Below are 18,087 nucleotides of genomic sequence, written 5' to 3'. Positions count from 1 at the left end.
TAGGGAAATGCATGCAGAAACATTGTACACTGATACGGTGACCTGTAGAGCAGACAATAGGTGAGATTCATCTCACCAAAATAAGGATACTTATAATTATACAGTTATTTTCAGCCAATGAAAATATCAGTCACATGGCAAAAAAAAAGGTCCTTGTGTTAAAGTGGTTGTAAACCCTTTACAACCACTTTTTGCTACAAGTAAGCCTATAATTAGGCTTACCTGTAGCTACACTGGATATCTCCTAAACCTGCACCGTTTAGGAGATATCCCCTGTATTTGCATGTGCTGACGTCATCGGCACATGCGCACTGAAGCAGTGGCACGTACATGCCGTTGCTTCAGTTAGACTGTGCCGTTACCGGCGGCTCCTGCGCACATGCGCGGTAGTGACATCATCGCGGCTCCCGCCAATCATAGCACCGGAGCTCGCGATACCCAGAAGTAACTCCGCCGGAGCGGGCTACAAGGACAGCTGCAGGGGCTTCGATCTCAGGTAATTCATAATGAGCTAGTATGCTATGCATACTAGCTCATTATGCCTTTGTCTTGCAGGTTTTTTGTTTTGTTTTTTTCTAGGGTTTACAACCACTTTAAGAGTCAGTTAATTGAGCCTCATGGCTTACTACAGCAAGTTCCCTTGTCACCTCATCCCACACTCGCCTCCAGGACTTCTCCAGAGCCTCTCCCATACTCTGGAATGCTCTACCCCAATCAGTCTGACTATTTTCTACCGTGTCTACTTTCAGATGATCCCTGAAAACTCATCTCTTCAGAGAAGTCTATCTGGCCCCCACCAGCTAGAGGCGCTTTGGCGGCGCTGCCCATTGCTTTCAATGGGCAGGGGCGCTTTAGGAGTGGTGTATACATCGCTCCTAAAGAGCCCCAAAGATGCTGCTTGCAGGACTTTTTTTTTACATCCTGCCAGCGCAGCGCCCCAGTGTGAAAGCACTCGGACTTTCACACTGGAACTGCAAAGGAATCAATTTTCAGGTGCTTTACAGGTGATATTTTTAGCGCTAAAGCGCCTGAAAAAGGCCTCCAGCGTGAAAGGGGTCTAAATGTTGAGCTCAAAACCTGCTGTAATCGTCCTAATGTGCATGGACACATAGGATAACATTGAGTAGCTTATACAGGCAGAACACAAAACTCCTGTAGAAGCAGCGATTTTTAAGCCAGTGTGCATGGAGCCTTAAATTGTAAGCGCTAAGGAGCAGGGTTCTCTGATTCCTCCTGTATTATATTGTATTGTAATTGTACTGGCTGCCCTTATGTTGCAAAGCGAGAGAGAGAGAGAGAGAGAGAGAGAGAGATACAGTGGGGACGGAAAGTATACAGACCCCCTTAAATTTTTCACTCTTTGTTATATTGCAGACATTTGCTAAAATCATTTAGGTTAATTTTTTTCCCTCATTAATGTACACAGCACCCCATATTGACAGAAAAACACAGAATTATTGACATTTTTGCAGATTTATTAAAAAAGAAAAACTGAAATATCACATGGTCCTAAGTATTCAGACCCTTTGCTCAGTATTTAGTAGAAGCACCCTTTTGATCTAATACAGCCATGAGTCTTTTTGGGAAAGATGCAACAAGTTTTTCACACCTGGATTTGGGGATCCTCTGCCATTCCTCCCTTGCAGATCCTCTCCAGTTCTGTCAGGTTGGATGGTAAACGTTGGTGGACAGCCATTTTTAGGTCTCTCCAGAGATGCTCAATTGGGTTTAAGTCAGGGCTCTGGCTGGGCCATTCAAGAACAGTCACAGAGTTGTTGTGAAGCCACTCCTTCCTTATTTTAGCTGTATGCTTAGGGTCATTGTCTTGTTGGAAGGTAAACCTTTGGCCCAGTCTGAGGTCCTTTACTACTCTGGAGAAGGTTTTCGTCCAGGATATCCCTGTACTTGGCCGCATTCATCTTTCCCTCGATTGCAACCAGTCGTCCTGTCCCTGCAGCTGAAAAACACCCCCACAGCATGATGCTGCCACCTGTTGGAACTGTATTGGACAGGTGATGAGCAGTGCCTAGTTTTCTCCACACATACCACTTAGAATTAAGTCCAAAAACTTCTATCTTGGTCTCATCAGACCAAATAATCTTATTTCTCACCATTTGGAGTCATTCAGGTGTATTTTAGCAAACTCCATGCAGGCTTTCATGTGTCTTGCACTGAGGAGAGGCTTCCGTTGGGCCACTCTGCCATAAAGCCCCGACTGGTGAAGGGCTGCAGTGATGGTTGACTTTCTACAACTTTCTCCCATCTCCCGACTGCATCTCTGGAGCTCAGCCACAGTGATCTTTGGGTTCTTCTTTACCTCTCTCACCAAGGCTCTTCTCCCCCGATAGCTCAGTTTAGCTGGACGACCAGCTCTAGGAAGGGTTCTGGTCATCCCAAAGGTCTTCCGTTTAAGGATTATGGAGCCCACTGTGCCCTTAGGAACCTTAAGTGCAGCAGAAATTTTTTTGTAACCTTGGACAGATCTGTGCCTTGTCACAAGTCTGTCTCTGAGCTCTTCAGGCAGTTCCTTTGACCTCATGATTCTCATTTGCTCTGACATGCGCTGTGAGCTGTAAGGTCTTATATAGACAAGTGTGTGGCTTTCCTAATCAAGTCCAATAAGTATAATCAAACACAGCTGGACTCAAATGAAGGTGTAGAACTATCTCATGGATGATCAGAAGAAATGGACAGCACCTGAGTTAAACATATGAGTGTAACAGCAAAGGGTCTGAATACTTAGGACCATGTGATATTTCAGTTTTTCTTTTTTAATAAATCTGCAAAAATGTCAACAATTCTGTGTTTTTCTGTCAATATGGGGTGCTGTGTGTACATTAATGAGGAAAAAAATGAACTTAAATGATTTTAGCAAATGGCTGTAATATAACAAAGAGTGAAAAATGTAAGGGGGTCTGAATACTTTCCGTCTCCACTGTATATATATCTATATATATATATATATATATATAGATATCTATATATAATGCTTTTCCTTCCCAGGCTCCCTGACCAATGGTCACTCTTCCTTCACAACATTATGCTTCATTTCAATTGCATAATCGCTGGATTAAAATGACAATGTCGATTATCAATGGGGCCCAGCACACAGTAAGAACTAATGGAAATCGTCATTGTTTTATCCACACTAGCATTGTATTTAGGTTGTCAATTCTCACATAATAAAAGATTCCAAGTCAGATCCTGCTTATACTGTATATATTTATTCACATAAATAGTATGACTAGTAAGACTAAAATCTGTAGTCACATTAAAGTTAACCAATCAAACGAAGAAAAACCTTGAGTAAAATAATTACTTTACAAGGTACAAATGAGAGGCATTTAAACATTCATAACAACTCAGGTCTGACAGCAATCCCACAACGCACTCGTTCCTCAAAGTAGTATTAAAAACTCACAATGGTATGCTGGAATTCACTGTTTTGAGAACTTCATAACATCATAAACATTGGGTACTTGAGATGAATGCCTAATGTGTTCTCATTTTCTTAGACTGAAATATCCGCTTACAACACAGTTGTAGATTAGCTGGCTTTTACCTAAACTGCACTCAAGCAGGGACGGTCAAATATGAATGAAACATTTAGCTGCCAGTCAGTCAAGTGTTCCAAATTGAATTATAAGAAGAGGGACAGTAGAAGGAGGATAAGGACATTCTTTCCTGCCCCAAATCACAGTTTTACCAGAGAGGCTAGTTTCAAACCCTAGTTTGAAAAAATTCAGCAAGCATTTACAAGGGCTCAATTCCCGTAACCGATGTGTGATTACAGTTCTTGGTACCCTGTACCCTAGTATCGTTCATAACAGCTGTGCTTTCTGTGGTGATGCTGTGATTAGCCCACAGCTATCACATGGTCCCTGTGCCAATTACAGCACCCTGTACCACGTTATTAGCTGTAGCCAATCAGAGCGTGTCAACAGAGAGCAGGCTGTCATGACAGTTTATACGATTGCTGTTACAATGTTCATCGCTGTAACAGCAAGCACAGTGAAAAAAAATAAAAATAAATCCCTGATCCCCCCCCCCAGAGTAGTACAGTGTCACTATGGTGACACTAAACTAACTTGTCTGATGAAAGTATGTAAAAGAAATAACAAAAAAAAAAAAGGAAGAAAAAATGTTTAAAAAAATTGAATGTATTTTTTTTTTTTTTTTACATATTGTCACGTCAGTATCCCTGACTACCGCCACACGTCATATGATGACGCTGTACTGTATGGTGATGGTATGTTAAAAAAATGTTTAAAAAAATAATTTTATGTATTTATTTTGTCATAAAATTGTGACAAAAAATATTGCAACTTCAAAAATCTCACCATGCCTCTTACTATATACCTTGGGCTGTCTACTTTCCAAAAATAGGTCCTTTGGGAGGTATGTGTACTGTCCTGGCATTTTAAGGGATGTCAGTACATCAGGATTGATCAATTTTCAAATACAGTATACTGTATATACTAGTGGTCTCCAAATTGTGGCCCTTTGCTTGCCTTTATCCAGCCCTTGGGGCACTATTCCTGCCACTGACACCAACAATGGGGTAAAATTCCTGCCACTGACACCAACGATGGGCCACTATTCCTTCCACTGACACCAACAATGGGGCACTATTCCTTCCACCGACACCAACAATGGGGCACTAATCCTTCCACTGACACCAACAATGGGGCACTATTCCTTCCACTGACACCAACAATGGGGCACAATTACTTCCACTGACACCAACAATGGGGCACTATTCCTTCCACTGACACCAACAATGGGGCACAATTACTTCCACTGACACCAACAATGGGGCACTATTCCTTCCATTGACACTAACAATGGGGCACTAATCCTTCCACTGACACCAACAATGGGGCACTATTCTATCCATTGACACTAACAATGGGGCACTAATCCTTCCACTGACACCAACAATGGGGCACTATTCTATCCATTGACACTAACAATGGGGCACTAATCCTTCCACTGACATCAACAATGGGGCACTATTCCTTCCCCTGACACCAATGATGAGGCATAATTCCTTCCCCTGACACCAATGATGAGGCATAATTCCTTCCACTGACAACAAAAATGGGGCGTTATTCCTCCCATTGGCACCAACTACTTCTTCCCCTAATATTAATGGTTTACTTCCACTGGGCACAGTCCAGCTCCCCTAAAGTCTGAAGAACAGTAAACTGGCCCTTTCTTTAGAGAGTTTGGAGACCCCTGGTATACACCATAGTTTGTAGATGCTATACCTTTAACGCAAACCAATTAATATACAGGTTATTTTTTGAGAAATTATTTGAATGCTTCAAAGCAAAGTTTTTTTGTAACACAAACAAGACAATAAATAAACTCCTAAGGTTACATTCACATCAGCGATTAAAGCAGCTGCAAATTGTAGTGGCAGTTCCTGCTGCGGATCTCAGTGGCAGCAGCAGCTGTTCACTGTAATCGCTGGCTATGCAAAGAGCCGCTAATAGCTGCTGCCGCCGGCGACCTGTTATTATAGTGAACGGGGCCGGCGGCCGCAGCTGTTGGCGGCTCTTTACACAGTCAGCGATTACAGTGAACAGCTGCCGGCGACCTGTCATTATAGTGAACGGGGCCGGCGGCCGTACCTAGCTGCTGAAATCTGCAGCAGGAATTTATGATTCCTGCGTCCACTCCTCGAACTAGTCCTAATCGCCGATATAAATGTACTCTAACGCTGTCCCCTCAGCCTCCAGTTTTGCAGCCAAACTAAGAAGCTGACCTTGTCTAACGCTTGCTTACTTTTGTGCATACTCATAGCAGAGTAAATGGGAAGTAGAAAAAAATGATAGCTAGTAACAGTACTGGTTATTAATGCATGAACTGGCTGTGATTGTGATAAATGTCTTTGCAATGTTATATATGGAGTTGTATATACATGGAGAACTCCGTCCTTATTAGATGAGAGAAAAGACGAGGAGACACAAGGGAGGCCATTAAGGACAGGACAAGAGAGTCATCATCCAGTCTCCACAAACTACACACCAAAGTCACCAAACATCCACAGATATCTACAATGGGTGAATCAAACACAATCTAGACCAAATCCTGGTTCATGCAAATTGACCTGCTCACTATAGGTTCTGATGACCATTCACATATGTGCGGCTGTGGTTTCAGCACAGCAGTCCGGTGCGGTTCTGTTCACCGGCTTAGGTGAAATCGCACCTGAACCAGACTGAAAAATGCACAGGACTCTTTTTAAAACTGCACCGAGGCTTCCCTGCACATGTGTGAACCGGCAGCATTGAGAAGACTGCCGGTTCACGTTGTGCGAATCAGATGCGGTTCAAATCACATCCAATTCGCATATCTGTGAACAGAGACTTTCCCTAACCGCGCAGCAATGGGTTTTCTGAGCAAAGAGTTTTAAATGTTTCTACATTCTATAAAAGGGCCATGTAAAAAGGAGATACAATACATTTCCACATCCTCTACATGCAATTTTTTATTCAGACATCCAACTAATACACAGCAAGGGATAGAAGTCCGCCACAAATTATACAGTGTAATGACTGACTGTAAAGTCTAGACAAAGTGCTTTCACAAAAGAATAAATGATTGATTTTATTCTTTGTCGGTGGAGTATCTGTCAGCTGTATGAAATAGCGGATGTACATCTGGCTGATCTTTTCATTGCATGTCATTTTTCAATACAAGAAAAATAATTATAGCACTCAAAATTACAAAGGCTTCAATGCGATACAGAATCCAAGCCTTTGCTGTATATGGATTAGGTTTCTGAGTCATCTGAATTGTACGTATTTTTACAGATAATCAGCAAATTATCGATATTCCCTGCTGATATCTTCCTGTCAGTATTCACACATATTGTACGGAATGCTTGTGTAGTGAATACTGGACCTTTCAAGGCTAAAATAATATATATTTCATGTATAATTAACGTTATAGCTGCTTCTACAGATTAGAATGGTAAAATTACCATAAAATATCCACACATTTCAAAATAGCTCCATATTTCAGTTAAGCTACAATCTCACAAATATTCTAATAATGCATTACAAATCCATAGCAACCATATCCTAGTAATTTATCAATGGGAAGGATGACAAAGCAGAGGACATTAAAGTGGACCAACCACCTACTGCTGTAAAAATAAACCCATTAATAAAACAACATGTGGTCTCTGAAAACAAATTCAGGATTTTCCAGGGTAAAGAAAGGAAAATAAAGCTCTTACAATATAAACGACCTGGAGGACGGGGTAAACAGTTCAATCTCGGTATTTGCGGACTATACTAAGCTAAGCAGGGCAATAACTTCTCTGCAGGATGGGGAAACCTTCCAAAAAGATCTGAACAAATTAATGGGGTGGGCAACTACATGGCAAGTGAGGTTTAATGTAGAAAAATTTAAAAAAATGCATTTGGAAGGCAAAAATATGAATGCAATCTATACACTTGGTTCGAATCCCAACCACGACACTACCTGCCTGGAGTTTGCATGTTCTCCCTGTGTCTGCGTGGGTTTCCTCCGGGTACTCCGGTTTCCTCCCACACTCCAAAGACATGCTGGTAGGTTAATTGGATCCTGTCTAAATTGTCCCTTGTATGTATGAATGTGAGTTAGGGACCTTAGATTGTAAGCTCCTTGAGGGTAGGGACTGATGTGAATGTACAATGTATATGTAAAGCGCTGCGTAACTTGATGGCGCTATATAAGTACCTGAAATAAATAAATAAAATAAATAAATAAATACACTGGGGGTATGCACAGAGTGGCAAGGATGTGGAATTCCCTTCCACAGGTGGTGGTCTCAGCGGGGAGCGATAGTTATCGATAGTTTCAAGAGACTATTAGATAAGCACCTGAACGACCACAACATACAGGGATATATAATGTAATACTGACATATAATCACACACATGGGTTGGACTTGATGGACTTGTGTCTTTTTTCAACCTCACCTACTATGTAACTATGTAACTATGATACTATGTAATATATTTTCACAGATTCAGAAGCTAAAGTTCAGCAAAATGGTAGTGAGGTCAGTGTCCAGCGTAAGGCCGGGTTCACATATGCTGCCGCCGTGGTTCACAGCATGGGGTCCGGTGCGTCCTGTTTATCGGTTCAGGTGCGAATCAGCCTCTGAATTAAGTCTGAATTTGCACCTGAATCGGAACCAAAGATGCACCGGACCCTTTTTAAATGCAGACCACCGCCACCCCAGAGCTGTGTGAAAGACTCCTTTGATTGCCGGTCACACTTTTTCTGTATAGTGAATTGAATGGGGGAGGAAAACCCCCATCCAATTCTCATACGTGTGAACCCAGCCGAAGGCAGGATGAGAACTATTTTTCTAGATAAGAAGTCTTTGTTAGGTATTCGCAGGGTTTCCACATTGGAAGATTTCTCCTCACCTCCTGTTCTGGTGACCACTGTAACATTTTGTACTTACTGGTCACCAAGACAAAGACTGAGGATAAACCACCTCAGTGGGGGCACAGAAATAAACACCTAACAGTTGCACTAATCTTCCCCGCTCTATTAAAAAAAAAACATTTCAACACTTTGTGTTTTACATCAATTGTATAAAGTTTTTTTGCTTTACAAATAAAAATTTAGTACAGGGTGCAGAGTATAACGGGGTTTTTAGGTAGGTCCGGCAATGCCTTATCACTTGTTCACAGTGTCTAAAAACCTGAGCAGTATCCAATGAGTCGTCATCTAATTATATTATTATAGAATTAAATTGTGAAATGGAGCAAAAAAGTACAATCACGCTATTGCATTGCAAAGCAAGAAGCAGGGCCTGCATATGAAATAATCTGCCCTCATGCCCATATATAATTACAAACCAGAAAAAATAAACATTTTTAGAACCTTAATACACATTAATGACATCATTTAGATCAATATAACCTCTTTCACGCATTTATATACAGTAAATTTATTTTAAAGGCAGTACATTCCCTTTCAACAGTGTAAATACAGGCATACCCCACTTTTAAGTACACAATGGGGTTTATTTACTAAAGCTGGAAAGTGCAAAATCAGGCTCACTTCTGCATAGAAACCAATGAGCTTCTAACCCCAGCTTGTTCAATTAAGCTTTGGTAATAAAACCTGGAAGCTCATTGGTTTCTATGCAGAAGTGAGCCTGATTTTGCACTTTCCAGCTTTAGTAAATAAACCCCATTGTGTACTTAAAAGTGGGGTATGCCTGTATACAGTAAACAATGCTATGTGCATGTCCTTAAAAAGTGATTTTATTGCTTATATTACATGTATACAAGAGTTGATCAAATCCCCAAACCATGTGCTGTGATAGGTTGTTAAGACACATCACAGTTCTTGTTTTTTTTTTTCAAGTGTTATTAAAATATCTACTTCATTTAAGCCCATGTTTGCATCAGGTCGTTTTGACATGCACTTTGACATGTCAAATCGCCGGCTATTGCCGGCAATGGCCCCGTCCAAATTGGTGCGATGCTGACGTTGCGGCGCCGCACCGATTCCCAAAAGTAATTCCTGTACTACTTTTGGCGACTTCGGGGGGCGATTTCAATAGACATCTGTGCAGGAACCCGCACAGATGTCTCTGAAATCGCTCCCGCAGTCGGACTGACATGTGGGTTCAAAATCGTGCGAGCTCAGCTGATCTCACACAATTTCAAACCTGCATCAGTGTGAACCTAAAAATGCAACATGTCCTAATTCTTTTCAGCACACCAATGCAGCATGTTGGTGCAAAATAAAGCGATAGGTCATTGTCTATGCATTTAAACTGCGCTGGGCAATGCTGTCCAAATGGGTTGGTGTGAATGCGGTTGATTTACCAAAACTGGAGAGTGCAAAATCTGGTGCAGCTGAGCATGGTAGCCAAACAGATTCTAACGTCGGCTTGTTCAATTAAGCTTTGACAAAATAAAAAAAAAAAATAGAAAAACTGGAAGCTGGTTTCTATGCACAGCTTCACCAGATTTAGCACTCTCCAGTTTTAGTAAATCAATACCATTAATGAGTCCTTACCCAAATGAACGTAGCATTCACATTCTCTGAAAGCTCTATGAGTTTCTCTGATCACAATTCAGACAGCTTTTACAACTAGAAAAGCTACAATTTCTGGGGAAATTGTGTGAAGTGTTCTTGCCTCCACCTACAGTAGTCTACATCTGGAGTGGGCGGAGTAACTGGGTGGAGTGGCTTGAGTAACTGTTGTGTGGTTGGAGTGGCTGGAGTTACTGTGAAAAGTGTTAAAAAGCTTATTTTAAAAAGTATAAATAGTAGTTAAAAAGTTGAAGAAGTCCCATCATTAGCTGAAAGAGCTGAACATTTTTTTCAAAAATGGGTTTTTTTTTTCAAAAAAGCTTTTTTTTTCTTTCAAAAATGATTTTTTTTTAATTATTTTTTTTTTCATGGGGCGGTCATAATATTTTGGCTGATCATGGGGTGGTCATAATGTTTTGGCTGATCATGGGGTTGTCAGCTTTTGTCACCTCCAACTCTAGTTTTGAACATTTTGCCATTCATTCCTATGGGACCAATTTCGCTGCAAAAACGACGATATTTTGTGAACCATTCGGCGAAACGTTCCACAAAGTAATAGCACACCAATCGGGAACAATCCACACATTTTGGTATATTACTGTCTATGTAGTGTAAAAGCTGTGGGAGGAGTTAGGGTGGTAAATTTGGCTATAATAAGAATAATATATATGTGAGATAACAGTAAGTGATCTTGCTATGCAAGAACACTTAAATATCTCTTATGTACTGTACAACTGCAGACTCTAGCATTATTCAAAGCCAGTGAATCTTTTTATTGCATGAATGTTACATTTGGTTTATTTAGGAACGGCATACAATTTTCCAAAGAAAGGCCGCTGAAACAATAGCATATTGACATCATTAATCACATCTTGTAAAACATGATGCCTTATCATTTCCAATGGCAGAAAGTAAAATAAATCTAAAAGTAACATCCGAATGTAATAATAAACCAAGCAGCATTTTACCAAGTTGAACCAAATCTGTCTGAGCTTGTAGCATTGCATCTGTCAATGTTTCTGTCTGGGTACGACACAGAAGTTGTCGCTCGTGTACTGATTAGGTTTACATTTTTGTCATGTGAGACTGAAAGACTGACTCATTTAACGCTTATTTTAGGCAGATGGCACCTCGGAGATGGAGGCTTATGACAAGAATGCAAGATAAAAAGTAATGCACTGATATGAAGAGTTTGCTATGTCATTATATCTGAAATGTCAAGAACCTGTCTTGGGAATAAAACTTACTACACTGTAAGTTGTAATACATTGGTAGCATTAATTCTATAATGTAATATAACATAAAATAATATAATAAACCATATATACTGAGTCTAATACATCAACTCCTAAATTGAAAATACTTACTGAAAGTCAGGAAACAGCAATGTGATTGTTTTATCTCTGTTTGTGCTGAACAAGGGGTATTTTTAAATCAGCAGTAAACCGTGAAAATTAAAAATTGATAGCAGGTAGGTTCTTTTGGTAGAAGAGACTTTGTAAGTCTTTTCTGCCCCAAAAAAAACTGCTGCCAAGGCGTTGAGCTCCAGTGCATGAGACTCTGGTGTTTAGGTGCAGTTGGAAGGCACACATCCAGCCCCCCTTTCCCCTCAGCATTTCTAGCCATGGCCATCATGAATAAGGGCAGATGATTCATATGGCATTTACTTCCTGGAATCAATCTGCCCTTAGCTCTGGCATGAGGACAGGAGAGTGTGCTTAGCTAAGAAAGCCCCTCCTCCCCGCCTCCAGATGAAGGAAAAAAAATGCCTATGAAGACTCCTGCAATGTATGACATCATTTTGGTCTAGACAAGAAATCAGAAAGCAACTGACAGAATTGTAAAAATAATATATAATTTAGAGCAAGAAAAATATAATATACCTTCCTATCTATTTATTAATGCTAGCAAAGATTAAAAATAGTTCATGTTGAATTTTGAGGGGGCTGAAAGCACACCCTAATGCACTAAAATGACATGACCCCTTTTCTTAACACACCACACTTAAACACACAGATAGTTCCCTTTGTGTATTGGGGTGCCATGTTTTGTGGTAATGCATGTGTTACCACGTGCAATACCGCATATGTAACCACCACTCAACAGTGCTAATGGACCCCTTTACTAAACTACTAAACTAAGGTCGGGTTCACATATGTGTGAATTGGATGTTTGTTTTCTGCATCCAATTCACATGAAATGTGAGTGTGACCGGCTCTCAATGGAACCCGGTTTACATAGGTCCAGGGCGGCCACGTTCCAAAAGGGTCCTCTGCGTGTTTGGGTCCAGTTCAGGTGCGAATTCAGGCAAAAATTCGGACCTGATTCACACCTGAACCGATGAACAGGAACGCACCGGACCCCATGCTGGGAACTGCGGTCGCACATATGTGAACCCGGCCTAAGTGTGTTTTGAACTATCTGACTCAATGGATTTGATTTACTGCAACTACTCAATTATGTACAAGGCAAAATCTTTTTTTTTTATTACTTTGAACATAATTGGGGATTAAACTTTAACAAAGCATTACTTTGGTTGGTAAACATTCACTTTTGTATGTGAATAGTCTTACCACCGTTAATAAAATCAACCTCAACGAATGTCTCTTCCTGGTCTTATTACACCTGACATTTCTGAATTGTAAATTATATTAAAAAATCATTGCTTTACTGTAGATGGGCCCTCCACATGGATTGTGCATATAAATGTGACCATTTTACCTTTTTACGATGGACACTTATACAGATTTATTTAGATTTAATCATATGTGATTAGGCTAGTAATGTTTAAAAAACAAGTTTGTCAGTTCTGGTATGAACTGCATTTGGTGCATCACATTGTAATAAGACCAGGAACAGACAAGCACTCAGGTCTACAGGGTAATTCAGCTAAGTAAAGAAAAATAACATGAACTTATCCAGCCACTAACCCATTATTTATGGGAACCATCCCTTGTAAAATATGTAACACATGCATTTGTTAGGACGCTCCTGTGAGACTGGGGGGGCTGGAGGACATACCCCTAGGGGGCAGATTCTGCGTTAAGAAGAAGTGGAATAAATGATACTGGGTCAAGAACACTGTAGTGATGGAGAACATTTATGGTGCAGATCAGCAATGGAGATAAGGAGTGTAATGTAGTGAGAGCTTAAAGTGGTTCTAAAGGAAGAAGGTTTTTCATCTTAAAACGGTAGTATACCACTGAAAAAAACAACAACTGCAAGATGATGGCATAATGTGCTAGTATGCATCGCATACTAGCACATTATGAAATACTCACCTTAGAACGACGCCCTTCCAGTGGCACCCGCTCACCTCGGAGAGGGCTGACATCTCCTGTCCTTTCTTCCGGGATCGCAGGCTCCGGTGCAGTCACTCAGGAGCCTTCGGTTCCAACAAGAAGCTCTGAAGGTCCGGCATCGTACCCTTGCCTAGGCAAGATATCTTTCCAGGGCACATATTTTGGGTATGCGGAAACATGTAACGTGTCTGCGCATGTGTAAAATAACTTTGGACTGCAAGGGGGACAAGGCTGGACTCCATGGAATAGTACTGTAAGTGTATATTTTTTTTAAAACCAAGAACAATTTAAATGCATCCTCCCCCACCCATTTTTTTTTTTTTTTGCTAGAATGGGTAGAGTTCCTTTTTTTATTTTTTTAAGCCAATTGAATAAAAAACAAAATACACAGAATTAGGCTTCAAAGGAAACTGTACTGGGAAATATGAAGTCCACCATATCAAACCTCTCCTTCTAAAAATGCTAGTTACTTTGGATGACATGTTAACCCAGTTTCTTCAATATTTTCTGACTCACTGACCTGCAACCAATATGCAGATTAGGAGTTCTGACTTCACTGCTGATTGAGGCCAGAGAGAGCCAGGCACCTACCATATTCAAGACATCAGCTATGGCAACCCTAATACTGTATTTCTCTCAGTCCAGCTTCCCTCTAAGGCTGCTTTCACACTTATGCAACTTGAATGCGTGTTTCCCCGCATCCAATTCGCATGACAGGAAAATGTGACAGGCTCTCAATGGAGCCAGTTCACGCAGCTCTGAGTGGCCACGGTCCACATTTGGAAAGGGTCCTGTGCGTCTTTGGTTCAGATTCAGGTGCGAATTCAGGCAAAAAATTGGGACTTGATTCGCACCTGAATGGGTCAATGGACCCCCTTCTGTAGCTGTGGCTGCAGCATGTGTGAACCCAGCCTGAAGCCCAACTCTGGGAAACTTGAAAATTGTGCCCACACTGCATAGGTTAACTACTCGTTTAGGTCTAGGGGGCATAGAAAAGGAAGATTTATTTACCTGATACCCCGCTCCTCCATGCTGCCAGGCTGGTCCCTGAAGTCCCCCATACTCCAGTTGTCTAAGGCCCTTTTCACACTGGGGCGGCAAGTGCGTTGGCAGTAAAGCGCTGCTATTTTTAGCGGCACTTTACTGTCGTTTTAGCAGTGCTATTCGGCCGCTAGCGGGGCAGTTTTACCCCCCGCTAGCGGCCGCAAAAGGGTTAAAAGCGCCACTGCAGCGGCGCTATGCCGGCAGTATAGCCACGCTGCCCCACTGATTTCAATGGGCAGGAGCAGTGAAGGAGCGGTATACACTCCGCTCCTTCACCGCTCCAAAGATGCTGCTAGCAGGACTTTTTTCAGCGTCCTGCTAGCGCACCGCTCCAGTGTGAAAGCCCTCGGGCTTTCACATTGGAGAGACAGAGCAGCGGCTGTTTCAGGTCGGTTTGCAGACGCTATTTTTAGCACAATAGCGCCTACAAAACGACCCAGTGTGAAAGGGGTCTAAGGACCTGATGATATTAGAACACCAAGGAACATTCCACTTCTGGAGCATGGGAGAGTGCTGTCTGCCGGGGGAGTGGAGTATCAGGTAAAGGAAAAAGTGTTTTTACTCTCCAATGGACATAAACAAGCAGGTAACCATTGCAGTGTGAGTGCAGTCCCAATGCAAGGGGGAATTTCCAAATTCAGCAAAGTTGGGGTTTATTGCTGGTGATACCCTATTTATCTATAATTTGACAATAAAATACATATTTTTATTTTATTAACCACTTGCCATCTGCGCTATGGCTGAATGACGGCCACAGCGCTGACCTGAATTCCCGGGAGGCCGTCATATGACGGGCTCCCCTGTGCACACCCTCGGGCGTGCGCCGAGCGCGCTGTGATCACCGAATCACTGAGACTCGGGTGATCACCGATCTAAGGAAGGGGCCGGTCCCGGCCCCTTACCATGTGATCAGCTGTCAGCCAATGACAGCTGATCACATGATGTAAACAAAAGATCGGTAATCGTTTTTTTTTTCTACTCACGCTGACAGCGTGAGTAGAAAAAAAAGGCAATCACCGGCTCAGATGTGAGGGACATCGGTCCCGAAGTGGAGGAGGCACCTTTAAAGCCAGGGAAATCCAAAATAATTGATCTTTCCCAGAGGGATTAGCCCTTGTGAATTAGGTTTTAAATTTTGCAGATGACAGCAGATAACAGTAGATAACAGGGAAGTCGGCCGACTTCCCTGTTATCTGCGGTCATCTGTGAAATTTAAAACCTAATTCACAAGGGCTAATCCCTCTGGGATAGATCAATTATTTTGGATCTTCCTGGGTTTAATGGTATCATAGCCATACCATTCCAGTGAACATTGGTATTTAAAAAGAAGGATTTGCCTAGATGGTACAGTTCCTCAGAATTTTGCAGTTAGTATATGAAGCTGGCGTTTCTGGGAAGATTTTATTTTCAGTCCATTAATTAGACAATTTTTCATCAACAGGGTGTGACTATAGGGTATTGTTCCCCCTTCATGTCCGGCACACAGACACCTCATTGGAGCTCTTGACGAGCCCTGAGAAATTCTTCGAACTATGATCTTTTAAAGGGCGATAAATATATTATGGTCCTACAAAAGCTCCAGAAGAAGCCACGGTAGTGGTGAAACATGTAGAGGCAACCATTCTTTTGTAGTGTGACCACTGAGCTTAGTATGCTCTTTTTTATATAAATAATATTGTTTATCTTAAATGTTTGTATAATAAAATGTATCTATTTTTGTAATATAATTTTCTAAATGATTATGTGCACCTTCAAACTCCAATTATACTTTTGTAATTTTTAAAATATATTTAAAGGTGGTGGTGTATACTGTGAATTCTCCAACCTCAAATATCATACTTTGTAATACATAAAAATACATTAGAAATTCTGTTCTCCAGATCTCCAATTCTGCTCTCTACAGTGAACTGTGTATCATAATGCTTGCATCTTTTTAGGAAGCACCATTCTCCAGCTTCAAGCCTATCATTAAAACTTTACAGTAAGGCTTTCTTTGGATGACATTCTGGGTGAAAACAGAATCTTGCATTCTCTGCTGAGCTGCTCTATTATGCGTTCTTCCATTCAGAGCATAAAGAATGCACACATACAGAGCTCCTGAGCTGGGGGAGTGCCAGCTGAGACCAAATACCAGCTCACAGATCACAGATAAGTTTCATGTCCTCATCTCAGATCCATTTCACCCTGGAGATTGTACAATTACTCTACTAGTAGAAGTGGTGAATCACGCCTGCTTAGTAGTGAAAATGTTATAATCATTGTCCCTTTAGTTTAGGGACATTGTGGCCCAGTAAAATCCAGTATTGTTTGCACATTTACAGCAAGAATTTATATTCTCATTTTTTTTAAAGGACTGACCTTGGGTGACAATAGAGTGAGGAGAATACACACTGTAATCACACATATATCATTTGTGTTTGTGTATAAACGTCATACAAAATTTCACTGTGCACTAGATTTTTAATTCTTCACTTGTTCTGTATACATGACTAAAATGAATGATCGGTACATAAAAGATTTTACAAGTTGAGAGAACTAAGGACTCACACGGCCAGCCAGGAGTGGTAAAAGTAGGTGGTTGAGTTGCAGTTTAATTGACTCCCACCTAAACAATGGCATGCAAGTTGCTCAGGGTTGTAAACATGCGGCGGTCGAGATGCTTTGCATTGTGGCCGTGGAAATTTTTTTTTAAGTTTTGTCGCTTTTGGCAGGCCCATAGACTTCAACTAGACAACCTGAAAATGTGCAACACAAGCGTTTTAATGCGTTTTCAAACATTTGTGCACCTAACAACTGGGTCACCTTATCCTAGAAACCTCGGGACTATGAACAACATGTGGAAACTTTCATCTACCTGGAGAAGGCCAGCATGAACTTCTATGACCCCAGCGATGCCAGGAGGGCCTGGGAAGAAATTGACATAACTGACATAGCACAACATATCAAGCAGAAGTAGTCAGCTGGCTCTACAGCTGCCCTCATTGCGTTTTGGGGGACCCTCACACACATTTTTTAGTTTTTATGGTGTGCCCCCCCAAAAAATATCCATACCAGATCCCTATTCAAGCATGCAGTCCAATCAGAAAGAAGGGGGGGTATGGATTGGAGGGGGGGTGACTCACACTCTGGTATGGATTGGAGGGGGAGGGGGGGGGGTGTGACCCGCACTCTGTTTTTTTTTAATGCTGACTCTTGTGTATATCCTTCCGGCTTCTTAAAGCGTTTTGACTTCCACCCAAAAGTGGAAGTTCCACTTTAAGGACTCCTAACCCCCTGACATGCCACATTTGGCATGTCATTTTTTTATTTTGGTGGGGGAGTGGGTACCTAGTTTTGACAGGTACCTGATCCCACTTCCGCTCGGACCATCTAGGCGACTTGAGCAGAAGTTCTCTTCTCCCCCTCCCTCCCTGCAATCTTCTGGGACACGTCACAGGTCCCGGAAGATTGCCCAGCCATTGAGGAGGCGCAGCATGACTCACGCATGCGCAGTGCCAGGTGCCCACACTTATGATGCTGGCGTCGGGGAGAAGTGAGAGAGAACCAAGGGTTCAGGCTGCCACATCGCCGGATCATGGGACAAGGGAGTGTGTGTTTATTAAAAGTCAGCAGCTAAACTACTGGAACTCCGCTTTAACAACGAACAGAAATTGCAGGCAAAAAGTGCATTCCAGTGAGT

General features: G+C 41.7%; 1 protein-coding gene across 2 annotated transcripts in view; it reads right to left on the bottom strand.

Moving 5' to 3' along the window:
• Positions 1-18,087, bottom strand: part of ANKH (ANKH inorganic pyrophosphate transport regulator) — a 181,620-nt gene that overhangs the window by 69,353 nt on the left and 94,180 nt on the right. The window lies entirely within an intron of this gene.

This window comes from Aquarana catesbeiana, linkage group LG05, assembly GCF_042186555.1.
Source record: "Aquarana catesbeiana isolate 2022-GZ linkage group LG05, ASM4218655v1, whole genome shotgun sequence".
Lineage (NCBI taxonomy): Eukaryota > Metazoa > Chordata > Amphibia > Anura > Ranidae > Aquarana > Aquarana catesbeiana.
The sequence above is the reverse complement of the archived record's forward strand: the minus strand, read 5'-3'. Positions and strand labels throughout refer to the sequence as shown.